We start from the raw sequence: 13,266 nt of genomic DNA, 5'->3' as shown, positions 1-13,266 counted from the left end.
TCTTCCGTTTTGTACATTTGTTGATATAATGAACATAATGAAAAGGAAGAATGAGTAACAAGAGAAGTTACTATATAGTTGTTACTTTATAATATTTATAATGGAATTTTAGACGTTATTAATATATCGTAATTAAATATAGTAGACGATCGATATATTGACACCCTTTGTTAAACAGAGGTTCAGCTCATTTTCAAGATTTTTTCTATTAATACTTCAGAGTTGATAGAAAAAATTTAATTAAAATACTTTCAAGGTGAAAAATTGTGACGTTTAAACTTATAGACACATATTACTATTATGATGATAATCTTTAAGAAAGTTGGATAGTTGTTTTTGTGTATAGACATGCGTTATATCGCCACGCGTTGTATCGCTATATTTCATGTGGACATTACACAATCTATACACGTTTGAAGATTCTTAATTTTTATTGATAATGCTAACTGATAATCTATATTTTGGTACTATGAAATATAGAAATAATGAATTTGGAAATTTGGCAATTTTTAGATTGAAATTTTGGGAATTTGACAATTTGAAAATTTGATAAATTGATGAATTGGTGAATTAATACACTGATGAATTGACGAATTGAGGAATTGATAAATTCGTTATATAAAAATTTGCACTATGCCATATGTGACATATCAAAATTTGCACTATACCATATGTGACATATTAAAATTTGCATTAATACCATATGTGACATATTAAAATTCGCACTATACCATATGTGACATATTAAAATTTGCACTACACCATATGTGACATATTAAAATTTGCACTATACCATATGTGACATATTAAAATTTGCACTACACCATGTGTGACATATCAAAATTTGCACTATACCATATGTGACATATTAAAATTTGCATTATACCATATGTGACATATTAAAATTTGCACTATACCATATGTGACATATTAAAACTTGCACTACACTATATATGACATATAAAAATTTGCCCTATACCGTATGTGACATATCAAAATTTGCACTATGTCACAGATGTCATACAGAAATTTGCACTATGCTATAAATAACATATGAAAGTTTGAACTATGCCATATATAATTCACAAAATCTTGTAACACGCCATATATGACCCAAAAGACATTGCACTATGCCATATATGATACGCAAAATCTTGCACTGTCACACTCACAATCTCAACCGACCTAACAAGAATATACTACCGCACCAACAAAAACAAAATTCCCATCATTTTCCTCGAATCTATATCGAAATATCAAGAAAAATTCGTCTTTCCGATTCTTTTCCGTCCAAGTTGACCGCAAGCAACGAGCGTCAATCAGAAACGGCGCGTAGTAGCCGCGATAAATAAAAGTGTGTTCCCCGCCTCGTGCGTCGTATATTTACCGGTGACTATTTTAAAGCGCCACGCGTGCAAATGCACGTCGTCGACGAGGAAGTCGCTGATGCATTCGGTGAATGAAAGAATGCAAACTGAGCACCGGGGCCAGGATTGCGACACCGCCTCGTAATATTCGATAATAACTCGACAGACGGTGATCGACGAGCTAACTCGCGGGATATGATGTAATCTTCTGTTTGCTAGCCACCCGTGATTTATTTGAACGCGAGATTGCGTTTTCATCGTTAATTGAGAGCTTCGCGTGAGTGTTGGTGATAATTGTGGAGCACGGATCAACGTGGTAGACGGACGTAAAGATTCCAGTAAAATGTTTAGTGCAGCTTCATTGCCTTTGTTACGTTAAACGCGAGCATTCGAGTTAACTCGTTCAAGTTCGATTTTGTCACTGTTCTTAGACTCTCTAGATTCCCATAGATTCTCTATGGGGTTCTTTTTTTAATCTCACGCAGAATTTCCCACAGTTAACTATAATCTTGCTAAACTTATCTTAGAACTCCCCTAAACAAAAGTATGTTTAGGTTTACTCTTGTGTTTTTCCTAGATCCACGAAATTTGTCTACATTTTTTTTCCTAAGAATTTCCCTAAATTCTCTCAACTTCATCTAATTTTACTCCATACTTAGCTCTTTCCCCAGGTTCCCCAAAACGACCTGAAACTCTATCACAAATTTGCGAAGATCCTAGAACGATGAAAATTCCATCAACTGAAAATAAAGATGTTGCATTTCGATCCCGATAAATGCAGCCTACTCGAAGAGATGATTCGCAAAGCACTTAGGGAGTTTTCGAGACGAGATTGAAGTATAGCATCGGCCATAAATCGAAGTCGTAGATCGCGCAGATTCAAGCGGCCAATGCGTAATCGTATCCGATGGCATCTAGGTAACCTTTAATTAAAATCCTCCGATCCGAAAGATTTCGCGTAACCGAAATGAGGCGAAACGTCGCGAACGGCCGGTGTACAGAAACGCGGCGAGTAACGTCTCATTAGGTACAGATTGACCTAATTACGAAAGGAAAACGTCTGGCGCACTCGAGTCGCATCTCGTCTGCAGTTGGTGCGTTGCCTGCCTTTCTGTGTAAAATTGGAAATCGTTCCCTATTTATAGCGCTTTTCCGATAGGGTCACCGAAGCCGAACAAATATGGAACAATGAGCGAAGCAACAGGGAGCGTAACGCGTCCTATAACGTTCCCTCTTTTGTTTTCGTCTTCTTCCTTCTCCGCCGCTTTTTTTTTCCTTCTTTCCCTCCACGGACAGTCCCGTTATTATTTTTACGCCGCTCTTCAACGGCAACCTTGACTTTTCCTATCGATCGAAGGAAACGTCGGGTATCAACGACGGACGCACGCCGAAATTTTACGCCCCTTTTCGATTAGCTGTGACCTTGGCTACACCGATTTCGCTCAAACATCGCGCAATTACGCGGGACATAAAATGTAGCAATTTTGGAAAATGGCAGAACGCAACTCCCCAAAATGACGGGGTAATTTAAGGCTTTCGAGTTCTTTCACGGAGAATGGTTAGATGGTATAGAAATTGAAAGACAATTTTATCTGACGCGATAATTCAATAGATCATCATAAATGATAACTTGTGATAAATATTTGATTTCATACTTTAATTTTAATTGTATATAGTGCTTTCCATATCAGCTTATTTCCGTAACTTTTATGAATACACAAACAGGACTTTTATTCGACATATGTGTTATACGACGAAACGCAAAATTTTCAAATAAATGACCACAAGAATTACATACGTATAAGACATTAAAAGATGTAAATAAGATATAAATATAATAACCGACAATGCGATATATCAAATGAGAAGGAAGATTGATGTTATCAGACATCTTCGGAGCGCGCAAAAATTAATATGACACATAATCTACTCCGTCTGACAGGACGCATACTCTACCTCGTCTGACAAGACGCTTAATCTACTTCTGTCGAGCGACGCCAGAAAGAGTTCGGTAAACACACTGACCGCCACACGGTAAGTAGAAACAACTGTATTTAGTAAGACACACAATAGAAGTGACTATATTAAACATCATAAAACTCAATTTTGATTGCAGTTTATTTTTTGATGGTATTTTCGAAAATATGAGGATGAAACCAAACATGAAACAGTCAATTGGGTTATTTTTCTTAGGGAATTTTTTATGGAAAGTATACACTTTCAGCTTGGATATATCGATAGATATTTATACTTATTCAATTTTTATAATCAAACAGATTTTCATAATCTTTCGATGTTTTGTGGTAGATTAAATATGAATTTTTGGGAGGATCCTTGAAAACTATTTTAGGACAAAATTAATTTTTTGTTGTTTCGATTAGGTGGTTCATGTTATCAGAACTGGGGATTGGGGCATCTAGGGATAGGGAGACCTAGGAATTTAAGAATCTAAGGATAGAAGGGTCTGGGGATACAGAGATTTACAAATCCAGAAATCCATGAATCGATGTGGGATCTTGAGAACTAAGGGATATAAGAATTAAGTGATGTAAAAACATGTGATTAAGTGATGTAAATTTTAAGATGTAGAGATCTAGGGATCTAGAGATGTGGTACAGAAATTAATAGATGTACAGATTTAGGAGTTTAGGGATGTAATGATGTAAGGATCGAAGGACGTAGGGATAAAGGAATTAAATTTAGGGATTACATGTGGCAATACAAGAATTTAAAGATGCAAAGATTTAGCAATACAGAGATACAACTTACAAATTTATATATAGTGATCTAGAGAACTATACAATATATGATTCTAGAGATACAAGAACATCTATAGTACTTAAAAAGTATGAAGATACAGTAGAAAGATCTACAAAAGATGTAAAGATGTACCACGTAAAGAGCACACCTACTGACACATCAAACGCGGATCACTTTTACAATATACACAGTACCAACGTTATTCAGAATGATTTTCATGCTTCAATTATTTGATCAAACAAAGTTTTCAGCGTCGATCAGCGATAACGTGGCGATGGACGCGTTAACCTCCCAAGATCAACTAATCTATCCAGCAGTTGTCACAGACCGATGTATTACGCCGGTACCCACTTTCCCGGTTATTACAGTGTCAGACGAAATTACGATCGATCACTGTCCAACACGCGATCGACAATTACATTAATCGACATTGACGATGACATCGCCATTCGCGCTCTTTGCAGCCCCGCGCACGGACGTAAACAACGATCCGAAAGAAGGACGTTAGGAATTAGGGGATGAAAAGGGAGTTTTACAGGCGGGTAAATCACGCGGTGATTTAGACAGGCCGGTAATTTTGGCGCGTAAAAAGGTCGGCTGGTTACCTTGTCAACGAAATCGTCCGGTGTCCCGTTGACCAACCGGTACAGCACCTTGCTCACATTTTCAATCCTGAGCCACGCTCTCGTTCTCCCGCCGGGGGCACAACGGCACACAGCTACGCGGTGGCGGGCACGCAACGAAGAACACGGCACTGAGCGAAAGAAACGGAAGGCCCGCGAACTTTCTGTGGCGATTTCGCGGCACCCTTTTCTCCTCTTCGTTTTATGCTCTCACACTTGCGATCTCGTGCGAACGCACCCCGTTATGGCGCCGCTGTCGGCGATCAGCGACGCAACGTTCACCGCGACGCGGCACGCGCCAACCGATACCCATTTCACCCTCGCGATATCACCACCGGCCGATTGGATCGACAGTGTTAAACGCGAGTCGCGCGGGCCTCTCGCCGTTCGGGGAACCGATCCGGTACCACTGCAACACCAACACACGCGTTCGGAACACGGTAACCACGATCACGACGGCGATATAGGAGGTGGAAGAGGCGAGACGGATAACGGCACGACGACGATGACTAGGACGCGACTACGACGACAACGGCGGAGGCCGGCTCGCGAGGACCTCTTCCGCCGCACGATTCATGACCACCGACGGAGAGCACGTCGCTCTCGTGGCGACGACTGCGCCACTGCGCGGTATCTCCACGAAACCTACCGACCAGACACGAGAGGGGTTAAAACGCCGGAGGAGTGGGGGAGGGATGCCGGAAAGGGAAGGAGACAGGTAGAGCGGTGCGTGTGCACGTAGTAATAGTACGCTACGCGAAGGTAGATGTACCCGGTGTCCCGTGAACCACGGATTCCCCTCCAAACAGGGATCAAATTCACCCCAATTCATCGGCTTTACAGTTTACAAATTTCGAGTTTACAAATTACCAATCTACCCATTGACCAATCGAACAAACTACCACAATGCCCATGTGTCTATTTAGCTGGCTACTCATGAAGCAATCTACCCAAGTACACATCAAAGTGGCCACTAATTTGGCCATTGAGGGATCTACCTAACGCAATACCGATTTGGAGATTTACTCATTTAATCATGTATCAATCTACCTGTCTTTAGTCATCTGCTCATGAAACTTTCACTAATCTACTCTTTGACAAATATACTGAACTACCATGATACCAATGTGCCTGTTTACCTAACTACTTTCGCACCAGTCTGTCTATCTCTCGATCTAGCCGTCTACCGATCTACGTATCAATCAATCTATCTATAGTTCAATTGTATACCTATCGACCAATCTAATCATCGAACAATCTAACTATCTACCTATCTATTTATGGCACTACCAATGTATGACAATATTGATCTGTCCATTAGTTCATCTAATAATTTACCAATCTACCAATCAATCAATCCGCTAATCGACCTAGCTGCCTTCCAATGCATCAATCTACCAATCTAGCAACCTTCCGATCTACCAATTTGACAGCCTTCTAATATGTTAATTCATCAATCTATCAACCTTCTAATGTGTCAATCCATCAATCTACCAATCTAGCAACATGTGGAACTACCAATCTACAAATCTAGCAACATGCGGAACTACCAATCTACAAATCTAGCAACATGTGGAACTATCAATCTACCAACCTAGCAACATGTGAAACTACCAATCTACCAACCTAGCAACATGTGGAACTATCAATCTACCAACCTAGCAACATGTGGAACTACCAATCTATCAAACTAGCAACCTTCCAAATGATCAATCTACCCTATTATGTCCTTCAAACTTCATGATTTAAAAATATTAAATTACCATATTTATAAATCCCAGCGTGGTAAATAAACAAATTGATAAGTTTCCCAATGTACCATCCACAAATTTCCACATCACAAAATTCTAAGATCTTCAAACTTCATAAATCTTCAAATTTACAAACCTATCGATTGACGAACATACAAATGTACAAATCATGAACAGCAAAACCAGATCGAAAACCCTTGCACCATTTCGCAGCCCATGTCCTCGTTTTTGAGATATAATCAATTGAAGATTGCAATATCAACTTTACACGCGATGACATCGAGTTCAGCTGGTAATTGAGCATTGTTCCTAATTGAGAAGAGTGTACATGTGACTTATCGATTTTAAGTACTTCGAAAATTATTGCTGGAAAGAGCAAGTAGTTAGGATGCTGACGTTAATGAGACATTAAAAACTTGTAACCAAACATTCAGCAGTCCTAACATAACATAAACTAATCCTAACATAACATAAACAATCCTAACCTAATTATGAACCAGCACACTCTAATTTAACTTGTTCCTACATGAGCCTAATCAAACCTAAACCTAACTTAGTCAAGCCTAATCTCATGTGTTACTTAACTTCATTTATAACAACTTAAAACTGAATTGGGCTAACTGAATGTTATGTAAGCCTAAGTCAGTTTAGTCTAGTCTAACCTAAGGCGCTAAAAATATTATTAAAATTTAGCGCAGAAATTTTTGAATCTAATTTTACAAAATTTTGTATAATATAGCTCAACTAACCTAACCTTAAATTATCGCAACCTACATTGTCAGTACAACATAACCTTCAATTGCCATAATCTAACCTCACTTAAATTTAGCATAATGTAATGCAACTTAATCCTAAATTACTATAATTTAATTTAACCTAATCTTGCATTGATCTAAACTAACCTAAGTTCAACTGAGTTTAATTTAATGTAAATCCACATTAGCCTCAATTCGAATTTAAAAAGTTTGCCAAACCTAACCTAATTCTAGGTTTTCCAGATTAAATACTCGATAGAAACTTGTAAACACCCCGTATATGAGTGTAGCTATATATAGTTCGATGCGCGTGCGTTTATGACTGAAGGAGAGGGGAGAAGAAAGAGAAAAGGTTAAAATCGTAATGGCGCGTATGTCCAAGGCACAGTTGAAACTGACACACGTTCCGCGTGTTCGCTTCAATGTAATCAACAGATGGATGGATTTTCATCGACGATCAAGTTTTAAGTTGTTTCGGGCGTTATACAACGGCGCTTACGACGGCCACGTCAGAGCACCTACCACCTGTGGTGCTCACCCTCGATCCTTGTGGCCGACCCACAATCCACCCGCTCCACTATCGCGCACACGCGCTACACCGAAAATCCCTCTTTTGATCGAAGCGAATTTTAAATTCTCGTCTTTGTGCTCCTCCTATGTTGCGCCACACGTGCGCGAGTCACGTGCGAGGATGTTGAAATTTTTATGACCTTTGGTTCGATATCATTCGGCCGTTGAGAAGATTTGTTCAGACAATTTAGTTAATTTCAGAGTGATAGCAGATAAATTTCTACAGTTACCTCATCAATTTACCAATTTAGAAATTTATAAATTATCAAATGTACAAAATGGAGCGTAGAGTCTAAAAGAATAAATTCACATCGTTGGAACTTCTTTCAAAGTTTCCAAGTTCCTATATCCTACTCAAGAATTTCTACCCCGGCATTCATATAATTACCTAATTGTCCGCCGAACAAAGTCTGGAAACAACATAATTGTAGCGAAAGTGTAGCGCGTATAATGCAGAGGGGAAATGCCGCGTCTAATGCGGACACCTTACTATCTGAAAGCTGGAAGCTCGAACTTGTTACTATAGCAGAAACGTTATCGTACACCGTCAACATTCGGTGTAACATTTTACCATGGTTTCTTACCTCGATGCTCGCACCGTAGCCTCGTTCGAGGAAAAAAAAGAAATGCTGCGTCTGGTAAGCTTCTCATTTCTTCACGGGGAGATACAGGAACGGATACACAGCAGCCCCATCGTAAACACGGATTAAGGGAAATGTTCTGGTGTAACGTTACTAATTCCCGTGAAAAAACAAATCGATCTGACGCGAAGCTTCTGTTAATTGTCAACGAACATATGGAATTCCGGTTGCTTTTATTTTTTTACTCCCGAACTCGGAACTTTTGTTGACGGAAGGTATCGACTTTGGGATACGGTTTGTTGTTGTTATCGCCTATAGTGGTAATGACTAATGATTATTATTGCCTATGGGGTTCCTGAGTTTGTGGAAGTTTGGGCAGTGTGTGATTATTGGTGCAATCGGTTTTGGAAATTGCTGGGTATGGGATGGTAGATTTGTGAGTGCCAGAAGTGGAGATATTGCAGGTTTTTGCAATTGATGAGGTTTTAATTTTAATTTGAGTTTAAGGGAAATTATTCAGAACGTGAAATTCAATTTCATTTCAAGTCCAAGTATGCATACAGCAAAATAAGTCACAATTCAATTTCAATTCTAATTGAACTAAAAGTACATTCAACCATGTAATTCAATTTCAATTAAAATCCCACAAATGCACCAAAATGAATCACAATTCAATTTCAATTCAAATTGAACTATAAATACATTCAACGACAAAATTCAATTTTAATTTAAATCTCACAAGTACATCAAAATAAATCATAATTCAATTTCATTTCAAATTTTACTATAAATACATTCAACCATAAAATTCAATTTCAATTTAAATCTCACAAGTACATCAAAATAAATCATAACTCAATTTTAATTTAAATAGAACTAAAAATACATTCACCCATATAATTCAATTTTAAAGAACGTCCCACAAATGCATTCAAAAGAAACCCAATTAGGTTCAATTCAAATTGAACAAAAAGTACATTCAACTATAAAATTCAATTTTAAAGTCACAATTGAAATAAATTGAACGATTCAACATGAATACAAACCCGAAACAAATGAATCGTAGTTCGATCTCTAATAGACACACCATAGAAGGTTATCCAACTTAGGTATGTCGCTATCCCAAATAAAAGAGCCGAAGAGTTATTCTTAGAGGTGAACGGCATCAACGCGACTTGTCAATAGGAAAGTTACGAATTGATGATGGGCCGAAGCACATTAGCCCGTGAAATTACGATGAACGAACGTTAAGAGGAGAACCAGCCGAGAAAAGCACGACCGTAAATCGCTGTAATGGTACCGGGGGAGATCGTCTGTTTTTGCTGAAGTCGGTAGTTCGCTAACTTTTTGCAAAATCCACGCTGCAACGGGACGGTACTTCGAATTTCGAGAACGGACATTCAAGGATTTACGAAGTGAGGAAAGAGCTCGGCTATTTCTCTCTCTCGCACCTAATTAACTGCTACCGCAAAACCAAATACAGCCACCTTCGTTTAACAACAATTTTCTCGAGAAGACCGTGGACTATTAATTCGGTCGTTAATTGAGATCATGGATTAATTCGGTCGTTAACGCTACTGCTGATTTTATTTAATTTTGCTTTCTTTTGGAAAAACAGTTTTATTGTTGCAGACTTTAAGGAATATATCATTGTTTTAGACTTTAACAAATATATAATTGTTTTAGATTTTAACAAATATATAAATGTTTTAGTCTTTAACGTACATGTAATTGTTTCAGACTTTAACAAATATATAATTGTTTTAGATTTTAACAAATATATAATTGCTTCAAACTTTAATGAATATAATAAAATGGCTGTATGTAGACATTTTTTATTCATGTTCTTAATAGAAAATAACTGGCTATCTTATTGTAAACAATGAATAATGTTGAAGTGTGTAGATAAAATTCAACTTGTGATGACTAATAATGTAACACAAAATGGCTGAATTCCTTGAAGTGTATAAGTTAAGTCTAACTTGATATAGGGACTGATGTGGTAACATAAAATGGCTGACTCTCTGTGATTGTAAGCAATTTTTAATTTTGAAAAGTATAGGTTAAGTCTAACTTGATGTGGAGGCTAATGTGACAACTCAAAATGGCTGACTCTCTGTTATTACCGACAATTTTTAATCTTGAAGTGTATGGGTTAAGTCTAACTTGATGTGAAGACTAATGTGACAACACAAAATGGCTGACTCTCCGTTATTACAAACAATTTTTAATCTTGAAGTGTATAGATTAAGTCTAACTTGATATCGAGGCTAATGTGATAATACAAAATGGCTGACTCTCTGTTATTACAAGCAATTTTTAATCTTGATGTGTGTAGGCTAAGTCTAGCCTGAAAATTAAATTACTAACCTGACCTAAAATGAAAATTCCTAAATCTAAAACATTGAGTAAAAGTTGCAAAATCTAAAATATTGAGAAGCTACAAATTGCTATTCCGAAATATAGAAAATCTAAAAATTGCAAAATCTAAAATATTGAGAAGCTACAAATTGCTATTCTGAAATATAGAAAATCTAAAAATTGCAAAATCTAAAATATTGAGAAGCTACAAATTGCTATTCTGAAATACAGATAGTCTAAAAATTGCAAAACCTAAAATATCGAAAAGCTAAAAATTGCAAAACCTGAAACATAGAAAAGCTAAAACCTGCTAAACCAGACCCATAAATTTCTAAAAACTGCAAAACCTAAAATACTGAAGAGCTAAAAGTTGCAAAACCTGAAATACCGAAAAGCTAAAAACTTCAAAAGCTGAAATATTGAAACATTAAAAGTTACAAAATAAACCATCGAGGAAGTAAAAGTATGTTAGCCAAAAATCAACAAGTGGCTTGACCCTGATTCCGTTAGGCCGCCATTTTGTCTGTGAAAGGCTGCCATTCCGGGCAGTGTACGCGCGTAAAGTGAGTATTAAATTCGAAAGAATACAGTGCTCGCGTGGCTCGTAAGAAGCGCATAGAATATTTTAATTAAATCCAAGCCCTCGGAGAATCTCGGCTAAAGGAAAGAAAGTATGTATAGAGAGAGTATACTGCCTTGAAGAGATTTATTACCGTACTTGGGAAGACTAAAACGCGACCGAGTAAATAGCGAGCGGCGTGCAGCTTATTCGACGCTGTTAAAAATTCTTTAAGTACCTTCGTTGGATAGACAAGTTGAACATTCGAGAATTAATTAAAATTACCTTCCTTTATCTCGATGGTCAAGATGTTATTAGACATCATCTCGATCTCTCTTCTTTTCTTTTCTTTTTTTTTTAAGCTCGCAATCCTCGAGCAGAACGTATTTGCTTTGCAGATTTCATTTCACGAAGTTAGATAATTCGTACGTCCAACAGTAATTTAACGGCAGTTTATTTACTTGATGTGAGTCGATGAATATTCATCTTTGCTTGAATAAACGTTTGAACTTTCCGAGCATTTTGAGAAATCTAATTCGAGCGAGGTAATTTTTGGTTGGGATGGAAAGTGTTTGAATTTAATTGATTTCGAGAGTAGTTTGTAGGTTGGGTGCAGGGAGTAATTGCGAGTATATCAGGTACGTATTGCGAATTAGAGTGAACCGTAGTTATAGAGATTTCCAAATTACTAATATACTAAATTTCTAGGTTGCTGAATTTTAAGATTTTTCTATTTCAAGATTTATTGATTTATAGATTTCGAGATTTTTGGGTCACTAGGTTTTTAGATTTCTAGATTTATAGATTCCTAGATTCCTGGATTCCTAGATTCCTAGATTCCTGGATTCCTAGATTCCTAGATTCCTAGATTCCTAGATTCCTAGATTCCTAGATTCCTAGATTCCTAGATTCCTAGATTCCTAGATTTTTAAATTCCCATATCCCTAAATTCCTATATCCCTAGATTCCCATATACCTCGAATCCCATATCCCTAGATTCCCATATCCCTATTGTCCCATATCCCTAAATTCCTATATCCCTGCCCCATATCCCTAGATTTCCATATCCTAAGATTCCCATACCCCTAGTGTCCCATATTCCCAGATTTCCATATCTCTAGATTCCCGTATCCCTAGATTCCCATATCCCAAGATTCCCATATCCCTAGATTCCCATATCCCTAGATTTCCATATCCCAAGATTCCCATATTCCTAAATTCCCATATCCCTAGATTCCTAAATTTCTAAATTTTTTAATTTCTGCATCTTTAAATCCCTAGGGTTCCTAATCTCCAATTTCCAATACTCCGTATATTCCCTAAATTTCTCCAATTTTCCAGATCCCCTAGATATCTTATATCCTTTAAATTCTCTAGATTCCCTAGATTCCCTAAATTCTCTAAGTTTCTGAAATTTCTCAAACTATTTTTTTTTACCAACGACCTACATTCCTCAAATTTTCCAATTATTTAAATAAAACAATTTCCAAATGTCTAACTATCTAGCTACCTAAGATAAAAAATTTCCACGTCCTAAATTATCTACATTTTCGAATTAGTAAATCCGTAACTCTCAAGACTTGAAATTCAGAAATTTCGGTTTGTAATTATAAATTATTAAATCAGTAATGTTGACTTCCACCATGTCGCCATTTTCAAGTATTTTGCAACTGAAGCAACAAAAGCAAGATTTAATTAAATCCCATCTAAACCAAGCGAATCTAAGCAAAATTCACGATCATTTTCGATGACGTCAACACTACATTTTCTTCGAAATTATCAGCGAGTTCGTAAATGAATAACACGAAAACATAAACCGCGGTACGGAAATTGGCGCTGAATGGACGAATATTATCAAAATCGATAATCAAAGTAGAAAATAGAGGAGAGTTCAACGCGGTGAATGCTGAGCAAAGCGAGAGGATCGCGATGAAAATTC

At 37.2% G+C, this 13,266-nt stretch overlaps 1 protein-coding gene across 11 annotated transcripts in view; it reads right to left on the bottom strand.

The window, feature by feature from the left end:
* The window catches only part of LOC100876992 (uncharacterized), a 514,205-nt gene that overhangs the window by 362,096 nt on the left and 138,843 nt on the right, over positions 1-13,266 (bottom strand). For 2 of the 11 annotated variants that reach the window (XM_076536600.1, XM_012289605.2), the window contains exon 1: positions 4,733-5,365. The exons of the other annotated variants lie outside the window; for them this stretch is intronic. The gene's annotated coding sequence lies outside the window, so the exon portion shown is untranslated. Of the gene's footprint in view, positions 1-4,732; positions 5,366-13,266 lie in introns of those variants that run through there. 11 annotated transcript variants of the gene reach the window in all.

Source organism: Megachile rotundata, chromosome 10, assembly GCF_050947335.1.
Source record: "Megachile rotundata isolate GNS110a chromosome 10, iyMegRotu1, whole genome shotgun sequence".
Classification (NCBI taxonomy): domain Eukaryota; kingdom Metazoa; phylum Arthropoda; class Insecta; order Hymenoptera; family Megachilidae; genus Megachile; species Megachile rotundata.
This window is presented reverse-complemented; position numbering and strand designations above follow the sequence as displayed.